The sequence below is a fragment of the Periplaneta americana genome, chromosome 5 (assembly GCF_040183065.1).
Source record: "Periplaneta americana isolate PAMFEO1 chromosome 5, P.americana_PAMFEO1_priV1, whole genome shotgun sequence".
Classification (NCBI taxonomy): domain Eukaryota; kingdom Metazoa; phylum Arthropoda; class Insecta; order Blattodea; family Blattidae; genus Periplaneta; species Periplaneta americana.
In genome coordinates this window covers 127448857-127460875 of record NC_091121.1, presented here as the reverse complement: position 1 = coordinate 127460875, position 12019 = coordinate 127448857, and the positions used below count along the sequence as shown (strand labels likewise).

The 12019-nt window shown below is 35.6% G+C and overlaps 1 protein-coding gene across 2 annotated transcripts in view; it reads left to right on the top strand.

Annotated features, from left to right (window-relative positions):
* Trs33 (trafficking protein particle complex subunit Trs33) overlaps positions 1-4440 on the top strand; it is a 55239-nt gene extending 50799 nt beyond the window's left edge. For both annotated transcript variants that reach the window (XM_069826606.1, XM_069826605.1), the window contains exon 5: positions 4249-4440. The gene's annotated coding sequence lies outside the window, so the exon portion shown is untranslated. The remainder of the gene's footprint in view (positions 1-4248) is intronic.
* The last annotated feature ends 7579 nt before the right edge of the window (positions 4441-12019 follow it).

Sequence of the window (12019 nt, the reverse complement as noted above, 5' to 3'; positions counted from 1 at the left end):
TAGCTCAGTTGGCAGAGCGCTGGTACGTTCAACCAGAGGTCCCGGGATCGATACCCAGCCCGGGAACAATTTTTCCCTTGAAATTATTCAAATCTGCTTTACAGGAAGCTTTACCTGAAAGATTAAATTTGCGTAATATATACGTCACTGTGTACAGTTGGGACGGTTGTTCTGTGCCGGTGTGCTTGGTTACTTGAGCAACAGAGTGAGTTTATAGAAACATGTGACTTACCGCCTCGGCTGGGATCTGCAGCGTGTAGTGACATCATCATGCGCAGTTGGTTCCAGGATGTGCGATGAACGGCGCATTCCACTCACAGTTGTCCATGTCACTTATCACATCACACGTGTTATAATAAATACAAACTGATTATAAACATAAAATGATATTCATTGTTCAATTATATAGCAATGAAGAGAAACAGACGCAATCAATATATCTATTCATCAGACAAACTTTCGATACCAGATATATCACCACCATTGTCGTCGTGATTTTCGTTATGATCATCATCTTCATCGTCGTCGCTTTCACTATTACTGTCTCCGCCCGTAATTATGAAGCTTTCAATTACATTTTCCATAATTCCTTCCTGTTCAATATATTCATCTTCGATTTTTTCAACATGTTCACATACTTTTTCCCATTTTTCTACACTGATGTCATCAACCCGTTGTTGGCACAATTTCATCACTTCCTCTAATTTAAAAGTTGTGTTTTGACCGGCTACCCACTGCTTGATATCTGCCCAAATCAATTCCAATGGATTTAGCTCGGGTGAATACAGCGGCAATCTGAGTACACAGTGTCCATTCATAGCTAAGAGATTGTCAATCACGTAAGTTTTATGAAGTGGCTTATGTGCTTTAATGAGCCCGTAAAGCTCCACTTTCAGCATATTTTCCTGAAACTGCACATTGTTTCTTCTAAGCCAGTCCTGCATATCACTTTTCTTTGAATTACTTGAGGGAGCTTTATGCAACTGCACGTTATGGTAAGGTGCGTTATCTATTATAAAAACAGATCTAGGGGGCAAATTCGGAATCAACTTTTCCGTTATCCACTTCTGGTAATTGTTGGCATTCATTTCATGATGGTAGTCTCCAGTTTTCCTGTTCGATTTAAATATCAGAAATGCGCCAGGTACAAAACCTGCTCGACCCCCTGCATGAACAATAATAAGCCTAGGTCCTTTCGAAATAGGCACCAGTAAACCTGAGGTTTTGTCATCACTCCAATTTTTTGGTCTTGAATGGGTGCTATGAATATACGTTTCATCCTCGTATATTAGAGGCCTACCTTCTTCTCTGTATTTCTTTATTGCGCGTAAATATGTTACGCGCTGTTCTCGAATATCATGCCTTTCGTGTAATACCGCTTTATTATTTCTTGTCTTCTTCCATTTAAACCCCATATCACGTAAAATGATCTTTAAATTTGTACTACCCCCGTTAAAGTTTATGGCATCTTTTAGTTTAGGTAGCAGTTTACTGACAGTGGGCACTGTTTTGTCATTTATATAAAAATTATAAATTGTCTGTCGTATAACTCTTTTATCAAAATCATCAACATCTGTGATGTGTTTCGGTACACGATGAACTTTACCGGGCGTTCCAAAAGAGGTCCCTTCTTCCTCACACTGTTTCCCTTCTTTAATTATCTTTCTTATTGTTCTTTCGGGCACTTTAGTTGCTGCACTCACTCGTTCTTGCACCTTTTTCAGCAGTATTAAAAAGTCTCCAGAAGCTGCTTCACTCTTCATGAAAGAATGTATATTGTTCACAACTTCCCGAGTTTGGCTATGCAGTGTTTTTGCGCCAAGTTTAGACTGAATAGGAGGCATTTTAGTCTACACAAACACACACAACTGCAATTTGCCACGATAATAAATAAACAATATGAATATGAACTAACTAAACTAACAAACTGCAATTATCACGCATGTGGCAGGACGATGTTACACAGCCAAGGCTTTCTGCGAGACTGGCCACTTGCCATATTCTGCGCATGCGTGAGAGTGTAGGCTCACTGGCGGCTAGCTTCCACATGATTCTCACCGGCACAGAACGAACGTCCCAACTGTACGTTAACAGAAAACCACAATTTCAAGTCACACAGAGTTTGTGTGCACTCGATGTGGGTCTCTGGCGTTTCGTCAGCCCACACGAGTTGTGTGGATATAAAGGGAAAAGTTGAGACGGTGTCGGGTAGAGTTCCCGGGTAGCTCAGTTGGCAGAGCGCTGATACGTTCAACCAGAGCCCCGGAACAATTTTTCCCTTGAAATTATTCAAATCTGCTTTACAGGAAGCTTTACCTGAAAGATTAGATTTGCATAATATATACGTCACTGTGTACGTTAACAGAAAACCACAATTTCAAGTCACACAGAGTTTGTGTGCACTCGATGTGGGTCTCTGGTGTTTCGTCAGCCCACGCAAGTTGTGTGGATATAAAGGGAAAAGTTGAGATGGTGTCGGGTAGAATTCCCTGGTAGCTCAGTTGGCAGAGCGCTGGTACGTTCAACCAGAGGTCCCGGGATCGATACCTGGCCCCGGAACAATTTTTCCCTTGAAATTATTCAAGTTTTACTCTATTATCTTTAGCTTTTTCCCGCTACAATGAATAAAGTTGTTTGCTATCAGGTATACCAACGTGACATGCTATAAGGTACTCAGTCACTGACATATTCTTATAGCATGTAACATGCTCTGTCTCCACTACAGTGATGCTTCTGACGGAGGTCTTTACAGATTATCCAAATAAACAACGAAAATATGTTTAACTCGATTTTCCATTTTCCTTAACTGAGAAGGCTCTTTTAGCAAATGCCTATTCATTTAATATAGGTTCCAGTAGCTAATTCTTTATATTTTACTATCTGCTGTAGAGATCTGTTTCCACAGTTCGACGAGATGTTTCATCATGAGCTCATTAACAGTTCCCTTGTAAGAATTTACAATTTTTAAATATCAACGCATAGACTGTGCATTAATGTACTAGGACTAAGCTAGGCTTTCTTTCAACCTGAGGAAGAACTTAGCTCAGGGATAACCATTTCAAACAAATGCATGCACAAAAACACTTTGCCTTAGGTTACCTTGATAATATCCTCATATCTATTAGGTAATCATTGTGTATATGAAGTATTTTCTTTTGTCTTAACTCCTACAACATGAAATTAAGATTAGCTGTTATCAAGAATTTTTTTCCTTCCAGTGACAGGACCATTAAAGGTGTACTGAACTAAAAGCACATTCTGAGATGATATATTCTAAATAACATGCATTTAATTATACACACAGTAGCATGAACTAGACCTCTCTACGACTAATGGTTTCTGAGTAATATACCTCTAAATGTGGATACTGATGATGTATGTGACGTCACACTGTTGCGGTTCTTCTTGCTTTAGTTAATCACGTTATATTCACTATAATTCATGTCCAGATCGCGAAAAATACCGTTTTTCTTTTCATAACAAAGCATTAAGCAGTGAGCTTACACAACACAAGCCACAGATGCAGTAGTGTGATGTCATTACTAGTGGTGGACAAAAATTCATTCGCTCATATACTGAGAACCATTTGATATTTGAGTTGCAGTTTTCAATGCTGTCATCAGCTCCCTGTTGCCTACAATATATGAAAAAAAAAAAAAAAATTTTGTTCAATGCTCCTTTAACTTGTCATTATTCACCTCAACTTCACAAGCAGGCTCATAGATGTTGCGAATTCCGAGAAGTGTAGATCACATAGTTTGTCAGAGACTATCCAGAGTACACTACGGGCAGTAGATCTACATTACACTCGTAATGAATGAATGATGGTGATGAATAGTTGGGATGTTACAAGGGAACTGGAGTACCTGTAGAAACTTCTGTATTGCCTGGACCATGGACTTGCAGAACACAAATTAAAAATTCAGTGTAGATCGACTGGAATTTGAACCTAGGCCTCCTGGCCTATATGCCAAGTGCTCTAGCATTGAGCCATCATTGTGATTTATCAACAAATATAAAATTCACAATTCTGATTCTGTAGCCAAATTAGAATTGTCTCAAATGAAATACTTAACCAGAAACAGTCCTTTTATCATTAACTTCCGCAAAATTTGTTTTCTTTTTTTTTTCATGTATAGGTTGCATTATCATTTGAATTTTGTATTTATTTTGTATGACATTAATTCATATACTAATGGCTAAAATGAATATAATTTTCTAAATGCTATCTTTACATTTCTCTTTCAGATGGTTATACCTGTGATGTTGCACTTCTGCTGAGAAATGCATAGACAGAGAATTACATCATCAATCCATGTATTATTTTGTAAAAATAATAGCCTGTAGTGTTGTGCTGCAGAAATATTTCGTTAAACTAATGAAGGAGTCTGTACTAATAATTACTTTCAACTGTTCAATAAAAGAATTAAATATGCTGAACTTGTAAAGTCTGGTGTAAAAGGTAGTCTGCACCCATAGTATTATTTTTTACCTTCACATTATGCATATTACAAAGAGAAAGTATTTTGATGCTGCAAAAAAAATATACTTCGACATATTCATAAAAATAAGTATTCACCATTTCTGATACTGAAGAGGTGGTTTTGATTATGCTTTATATATGTCCATTTGTGTACCCAAATTCTTGTAATCTTTGGATGGATCCTGCTCGTATTTGGCATCCATGTGTCGAAAACACTCTCTATTTGAATCAGTAACATAAAATGGCAGTTTACTTCAAATCAGACCAGATGATTTTCTTTGTTTATATGATATATTTTCGTCTAGCACTTTTTTTTTTTTACATGTAATGGTGGACCTCACATTTAGTATATGGTGCCACCATTACCACTTACTACAATGTCTCCTACTTGCAGTAGGTGCTTTATAATTACTACATCATCACTACCTGTATACCCTCATATTACTTGATCTCTCCTATTATTCTATACTTACGCTACATTTTTTTAGCTCCTTCGCTATTTAAGAAGTAATCCTAATATTAGTCCTTTCTAAGTGCTATCTAAAATCCTGACTACATCTTCCTATCCTTCTGTAATTGAAAAGATTGGCGAAAGATAGTGCTAACCCACATCAACATAATTTTGAGAGGTAGTGTTTTTAAATTTTTTCCCAGTCTGCAAATATAATTTTAACATACTTATCTTGTTTAATGTTTTATGATTTTAGTAGCATATTTTCTTCATCAGAATAATCTATGACAATAATAAAATTTATTGTATAGGCAAAAATTATTTTTTATTTTGAACAAATATCTTTACTTTTGTTGGTTAGCACTATCTTCCATAAAATATATCAAGACTTTCATTGATTACAAGAATTAAACAACATTTATTTTTACATAAATAAACTTAGTTACATTATTTTACCTATATGAAATTGATTATTCATTTAACACTTTTATAATATTAAATAAAAACATATTTTCCAGTAGGACTAATCTAAGATTTCAGGCATGTTTTTTTCATTTTCTTCAGGCTTTTCTTGTAGATTGTTGTAATAGTCATAATGAACAGAGGGCACATAAGGTAGCAAACACTTTGTCATGTTCGAACATAACTTCTTTTCTGTCATCGCAGTTTCTTTTCTGAGAATTTATATTTCTTTTCAGATCTTGTTAAATCCTAAAGTTCTTCAGTGGTGAGCATTACAACTCAACAGTTTGTTATTATGTCTATCCATCAGTCTGAAGTGTAAACATTGCATTCGTGCCTTGTGTGATATTTTTCTATTTTTGTAAAATTCCTATCAGAAGGGAAAAGAGTATGGTCAGAAATCAAATAGTAATGTTCAATTTCTGTTACATGGCCGTGAGAAATGAGATAATTGTATAGTGCAACAATGTTGTAGTTCTTATTTTGTCCTCCACAATTATCTGAAAATACAACTAGCTTCCAACAGTGGATATTCCTAGGAGTGATGTACTTAAAACAGGAAATTATCAATTTCATCACCCCTCTAGCTCTAACTGTTTCGTCCCAGACAAACATGTATCCCACATCCTGACCACAGTCATGGATGCTGACATTGTAAGTCCATAACTTAAGTAGATAAAATGTTGGGCCACAAGAAAGTTTGGGTATGGATAGTGTCTGCTGCAAATTGATAGAAATAACGTGTACTTCCTTTGGATGTGCTTTCGCTAAAGTGCTCATTTCCAAGTTTTTTCTCTTATAGCATCAACTCTTTTTCTTTCAAAGCTTCACGTTTCTCTTTTTCTGTACTGCTCTCATTTTGTATAATTTCATGCAATTGGTCACATGTTTTCCTCGTGTCTGATTTCGGAAGTTTGAATCTGATATTGTAGTTCTTACAGAAGATTTTACGACATTTATCTTCACTTACAGATTCAATGCCATTTTCTTTACAAACTGTAGGAAAAAATCATGATACAGAGATGAGATCTTCAGATTGCAGTCAAAATATACACGTTTTGGGTTTTGTGTTGTGCTATAATGTGACTGATATGTAGGTATACTTTTAATGTGGTCATGCACTGCTTTAATTTTCTCATCAGGAATACAATTCAGTCGATTCCTCTTAGATCAGTTTTTGGTGTTGAACATGTTTTGATTTGCTTTAAAATGTTTTATTCACCCTCTGTTGTTTTGTAGATAATGAATTGCCATAAATGATTTTGTACATACTCTTACCAGTTCACTATCAATATTATATTTAAAATAATAGGACTTCTGGCAGCGTGATTCATTGAGATTCCATTGACGATACCTTTTATGACATTGTATGCTTCAGTTAATCCAAATACATAAGCATTCTGTTTATCAAAAGTGCTTAAATTTCAGAATCCATAAAAAATCTCATTCTTTATCTCTGAAAGCTTTTGTTGATATTTTAGTGGACAGTCACATAGGTTCCCCATGCAGAAATTGTTTGCTGCTTAACATTTTGATACTGTCTACCCGCATTTCTTCTTTCTTTTTTAGAACCACTTTTTCTTCTCTTCTGGTTAGGTGGAGGTTTTTCTGGGTTTTAATGTGGCAGTGGCCCAACAGATTACCCAAGCAGCCACGTAGTCAAGTTTTCTTTTCCTTCTTACTATTTATATTTGATTAAAATACTTATAATATTACTAATTATAAAAATACATTGGTATTTGGTACCAGTTATTTTGTTTACAAAATCTATAAGATTAGGCCTACTGCAACTACTGCCTAAAAAACAGTGTGCATAGCAGTGAACAAAGCTTGTGGAAAAGGTGCCTTAATATTAGCTTGACACCATGTAATGAAGAGGTCATCACTGCACTTCCATCGTAGCTCTGTGCGACAAGTTTCTTACTGCAGTTTGAAAAGTCTTGAATATGTCTTAAAAATAAGACCAGAATGTGCTGCTGCTGTTTTGTCCTCACATCACGGAGGCACACAAACCTCTCTATCACCCTTCCTTCAATTGTATATCGATAAATGAGAGAAAATTGTGATTTATTTGAGACGTCAGTTGTTGTTTCCCGATTTTGAAGGATCTAAGTAGTAATTTTAGTTATTGTTTTATGATTATTAATAATAATTATTTAGTAGTGATATGTTATTTGGCTTCATTGGTTTCTGGTTTTTCAGGAAATGAATAAATAATACAAAATAATATTCTCATAAACAAAATACTAGCATATTCAGCCAAAAAAAATTAATGCAAAACCACCATTTCTATATTCAACATTAAAACCTGAAACCAATTCAGACTCGCCCTCAGCAAAATCAAAAGGAGTACAATTGGTCTCAGCTAAACAGGAAGTAAATCAAATTATTGATAAAGGAAATGTAAAAAAAAATATTCATGTATAAACCTGAAAATTATCTCATCAGCTAATATGGCAAAAAAAATCAGATTTCTGTAATTGCTGTTTAATTTCCTTATTAAGTGCACTGGCAACAGATTCAATTAAATCTTTTTGAATGCGATTTGATACATTTTTGAATACTGTAGATGTCTCCAAATGATTTTTTAGAAGAGGGGTCGTACTGGGCGGTGTAGTCCAAAAGTTCTAAATAATTACCATGGTTGTTGGACATTTTTGATTTACTGTTTCCTCTAAATGAAAGTTCCAATTTTGCAAGTAAACAAATGGCGTTTATAAGCCTTTTCAGAATGTCTCTATTGCGTGTTACCTTTTCATTATGTAGAATAATACTTTGTTGTGTTTGGTCACTTAGCTCAGTTTCGATATGCACAGTTCCAAAAGTCTCGAGTGAATTAGAAGCATGAATATGTGCAATAGCAACATCATGATCCCGTATTGCTTTAGTTAAATTACTGTATTTCATTCATACAGTTCTCTATGTAGATTGAAAACTCAAAAAAGTTTCATATCCATTGTTCAAGAATTAAAACAGAAAATCAATATCCCGAATTTAAAAGAAAACTTACAAATTAAACCAAACCCTTTAACTCTATTAAATATAGAATATAATCTAAATTTAACAGAAGAAATACTGAAATCAGAAGTAAACACTGAAATACTGAAACAACTGTCTTTAGAGACAATTAATATTAGATACCCTTCACAAAACTGGCTTCATTTATACACTGACGGATCCTTGATCTCCAGAGAACAAGGTGCCGGTGCAGGTGTTACATGCTGTCTCTTCTCACTTTATAGATCTCTTGGATATGGAACAACAAGTTTTGATGGTGAAATCATTGCAATAAGTGAAAGTCTCAGGAATCTTCTATGCCACATCAATAAATTTAAGAATGCAGTTATATTGTCAGACTCCAAAGCAGCTATTCTATCAATAGTCTCTAAACACACACCTTCATCTCAAACAGCAGAAATAACTAAAATGCTCTCTCAATTAATATCACTCAATAAAAGAATTGTACTCCAATGGATACCATCCCATTGTGGAATCCTGGGAAACGAGAATGCGGATGCTTTAGCAAAGAAGGGCAGCACTGCTACTTACAGACCTGTTACTAAATCTACGTTTCACTCTGTGAAAAGATTTATTAAATCTACATACTTAAACTTTTACAAACAAAATTTGATAACACAATCTCCAGGGAAAAATGGAACTCTCTGCATCAAAATCCACAGTTAATTCCTGATTTACCACGAAACAGGCCATGATTGTTTGGCCAAACACCTGCATAGAATTGGAATATATCAGTCCCCTAACTGCCCATTGTGCAACTCAAACCAAGAAATGGATTCGGAACACCTCAAAATCTGTGCTTCAGTGGCTGGCCATGATAATATCTTTGAAAAATATTGGAGTGCAAGAGGTCAAATGACTTTATTGTCAAACGCCTGGCATTAGAAAACAACAACAAATTACTGTATTTAGCTTTTGTTGCTGAATTAAGTTATCACCAGACATAATCAAAACTTTTTATCGCTCTTATATATATATGTACACAATCATCATCATCATATCTGTCACGTATTAGACCCTACAGGATCTGTTACGGTCTCATGCCAGCGCTTTCGTGGTCTTCCCAATTTCCTCTTTCCTCTTGGTACATAAGTAAGAATCTGTTTAGGCCATCTAGTGCGATCCATCCTTTCGACATGTTTTTTCCACTGAAGTCGATATTGGTGAACAAAATTACAATTACGTACACAATGTAACTACATAGTACCGGTACAAACAAACACAAGAGAAACAGTACTTTTACACTCATTCGACTTCGCACACATAGCCAGCCCAGCAGGCTACCGGCTGCTTGGGGTATATGCATTTACTACAGTCTCGTGAGGTTCTTCATTGGTTAGAAGTTATAATGACGTGGGTTGTTGTGGCTACTTCCATGCTAACCTGCATTCAGCACTACTGGCGCTGGCACCCTGCTGCCAGCTCGGGACCACAGTATGTGCATTGTATATGCCCCATCACGTGACTTACAGTTAACAAAACGTATTTAGAAATGTATCAGGACTTTATGATTAAATAAACAGAAAGTTTAATTATGGATTTACATAGATATCATAATTCTTATAATCAATCAGTGCTGCCCAAGCCATGCTTGGGTGGACTGCACGTCACTGTGATGCAGTGATCTGCTTTTCACTTGAGGTTCTGGGGTTCTAGGGCATATCTTCTCCTGCAGAAATGTAGTTTGCAAAATAAAAATATTCATGTACAGTATATAAAAACATAAAACGTACGGTTTATTGGCCAACAATATTTTATACAAAATTATTATTGTTATTTTGTGACAATATAGTACTAAGCCACAACATTTACGAAAATAGAAATCTTTGGGGCAATATAATGCTAACCCACAAAATTATTTTTGCGAATATTTTATTTGTTGTTGGCAAAGATCTCATAGTAACTAAAGGACCATTATAAGCATTGCTGGTTTATATTACATGACAAAATGTATAATTAAAACAGATAGATGACTGAGAAATATTTTAAAATGCTAATCCAAACAATGTTGTGATTGTCTTAGAAGCAATATAGTGCTAAGCTACACTTTGAAAATGTTATCTTTATTGAATTTTAAGAGGCTGTGAAAGAAATTAAAGTTATGTGGGGAAGAAATATCATCACACCGGACCCTTGTTCACTAAAGCAATAAATTAATAAAATTAATTAATTATATTACCACTATTAGCTTTTCATTATTGTATCATTTAGTATCAAAGAAATATTAGCATTTATAACCTACCCAAAAAAAAAACAAAACAAAGCCAGACTTAAAAAAAAAAAAGTGAGGATGCCAGAGAAAAATGGATCGCACCATTAAATTCAGCGCTAAAATCTGAATTAGAAGGCTCTTATTTATTGATTAAAGTTCACGTTAACACTTTGTTTGTTAAAAACATAAAATTACTTAGTCACACGTTAAAAAGTGTTACAATTTTAAAAAAAGGTATATACATTCGATCTTATTTCATGCAAAAAATTTGTTTATTATTGTTCAGTGTAATTAATTAGTAATGCCAGTTTTAATATTAATATCAATACACCATTCAGTTCTGTTGCATTGTGATTCCAATTCCCTCTATATTTAGAGTTATTCAGGAAATTGTAATTGAATAAGATATAGCTTATAGACCTACTTGGTGTGAAATATGCACGGGGCTAATGAATAGAAATACATTTCACATTTTAATTTATATCTTTTTAGTTTTTTATTAAAATGTCCAATAGAGGAAATAGCATAGAATAGCTTTCTCCGAGAAAGAAATTACTTGCCATTCATTATTTTCATGCAAAGTCGGGCAACACCACATGTCGCTTGCCAGGTGAAAGATTTGCTGTGAGAAACTTTCAGTAACAACTGCATCATCTCTAGGCAGTTTCCAGATGTGTGGCCTTCAAGATCCCCCGACCTAAATCCATGTGACGTCTGGTTGTGGGGATATTTGAAAGATCGTGTCTATCAGGGACATATTCGGTCTCTGCCTGACCTAAAGGCAGCATACAACGACATGTCACTCTGTTTTCACCAGATATGCTGCAACTGTTGACCATGCCGTGTTACGGATGCAACATGTTGCTGAGGTGGGAGGCCATGTTGAACAGTGTTTGTAACTATAGTTCCTAATAAACCTGCCAGAGCCACCGTTATCATGTACGTGGAGTGTAACTTTAATAGTGGCAACACTGCTGTAAAAGTGAAACGAGACTGACTCACAGCGCATGCGCTGTGGAGAGTTGAAGTTAGTCTCCTGTTAGTTACAGCTCTAAGCAGTTGTGTTTCGCCATGTTTACAAAGCAGAAACAGCGATTTTGGCTGAAAATTCAATCTCCCCATGGTCGTACAGCACAATAATGTCATGATGGTCTTGTTGAGGCATGTGGAGAGATGGCGTTACCATACAGAACTGTGGTGAGGTGGGTTCGAGTCTTCAGTGTGGGGCGTGACCGCGTGGAAAACATGGCTCAGCCGGGTCGTCAGAGTGTTAGTGAAGATAGACAACGATCGACGACAGACGGTACGTGAGTTAGCCCACGAGATAGGAATATCGCATATGACTGTGTTTTGTATTCTAAAGAATCACCTAAAAATGAGAAAAATTGGATCT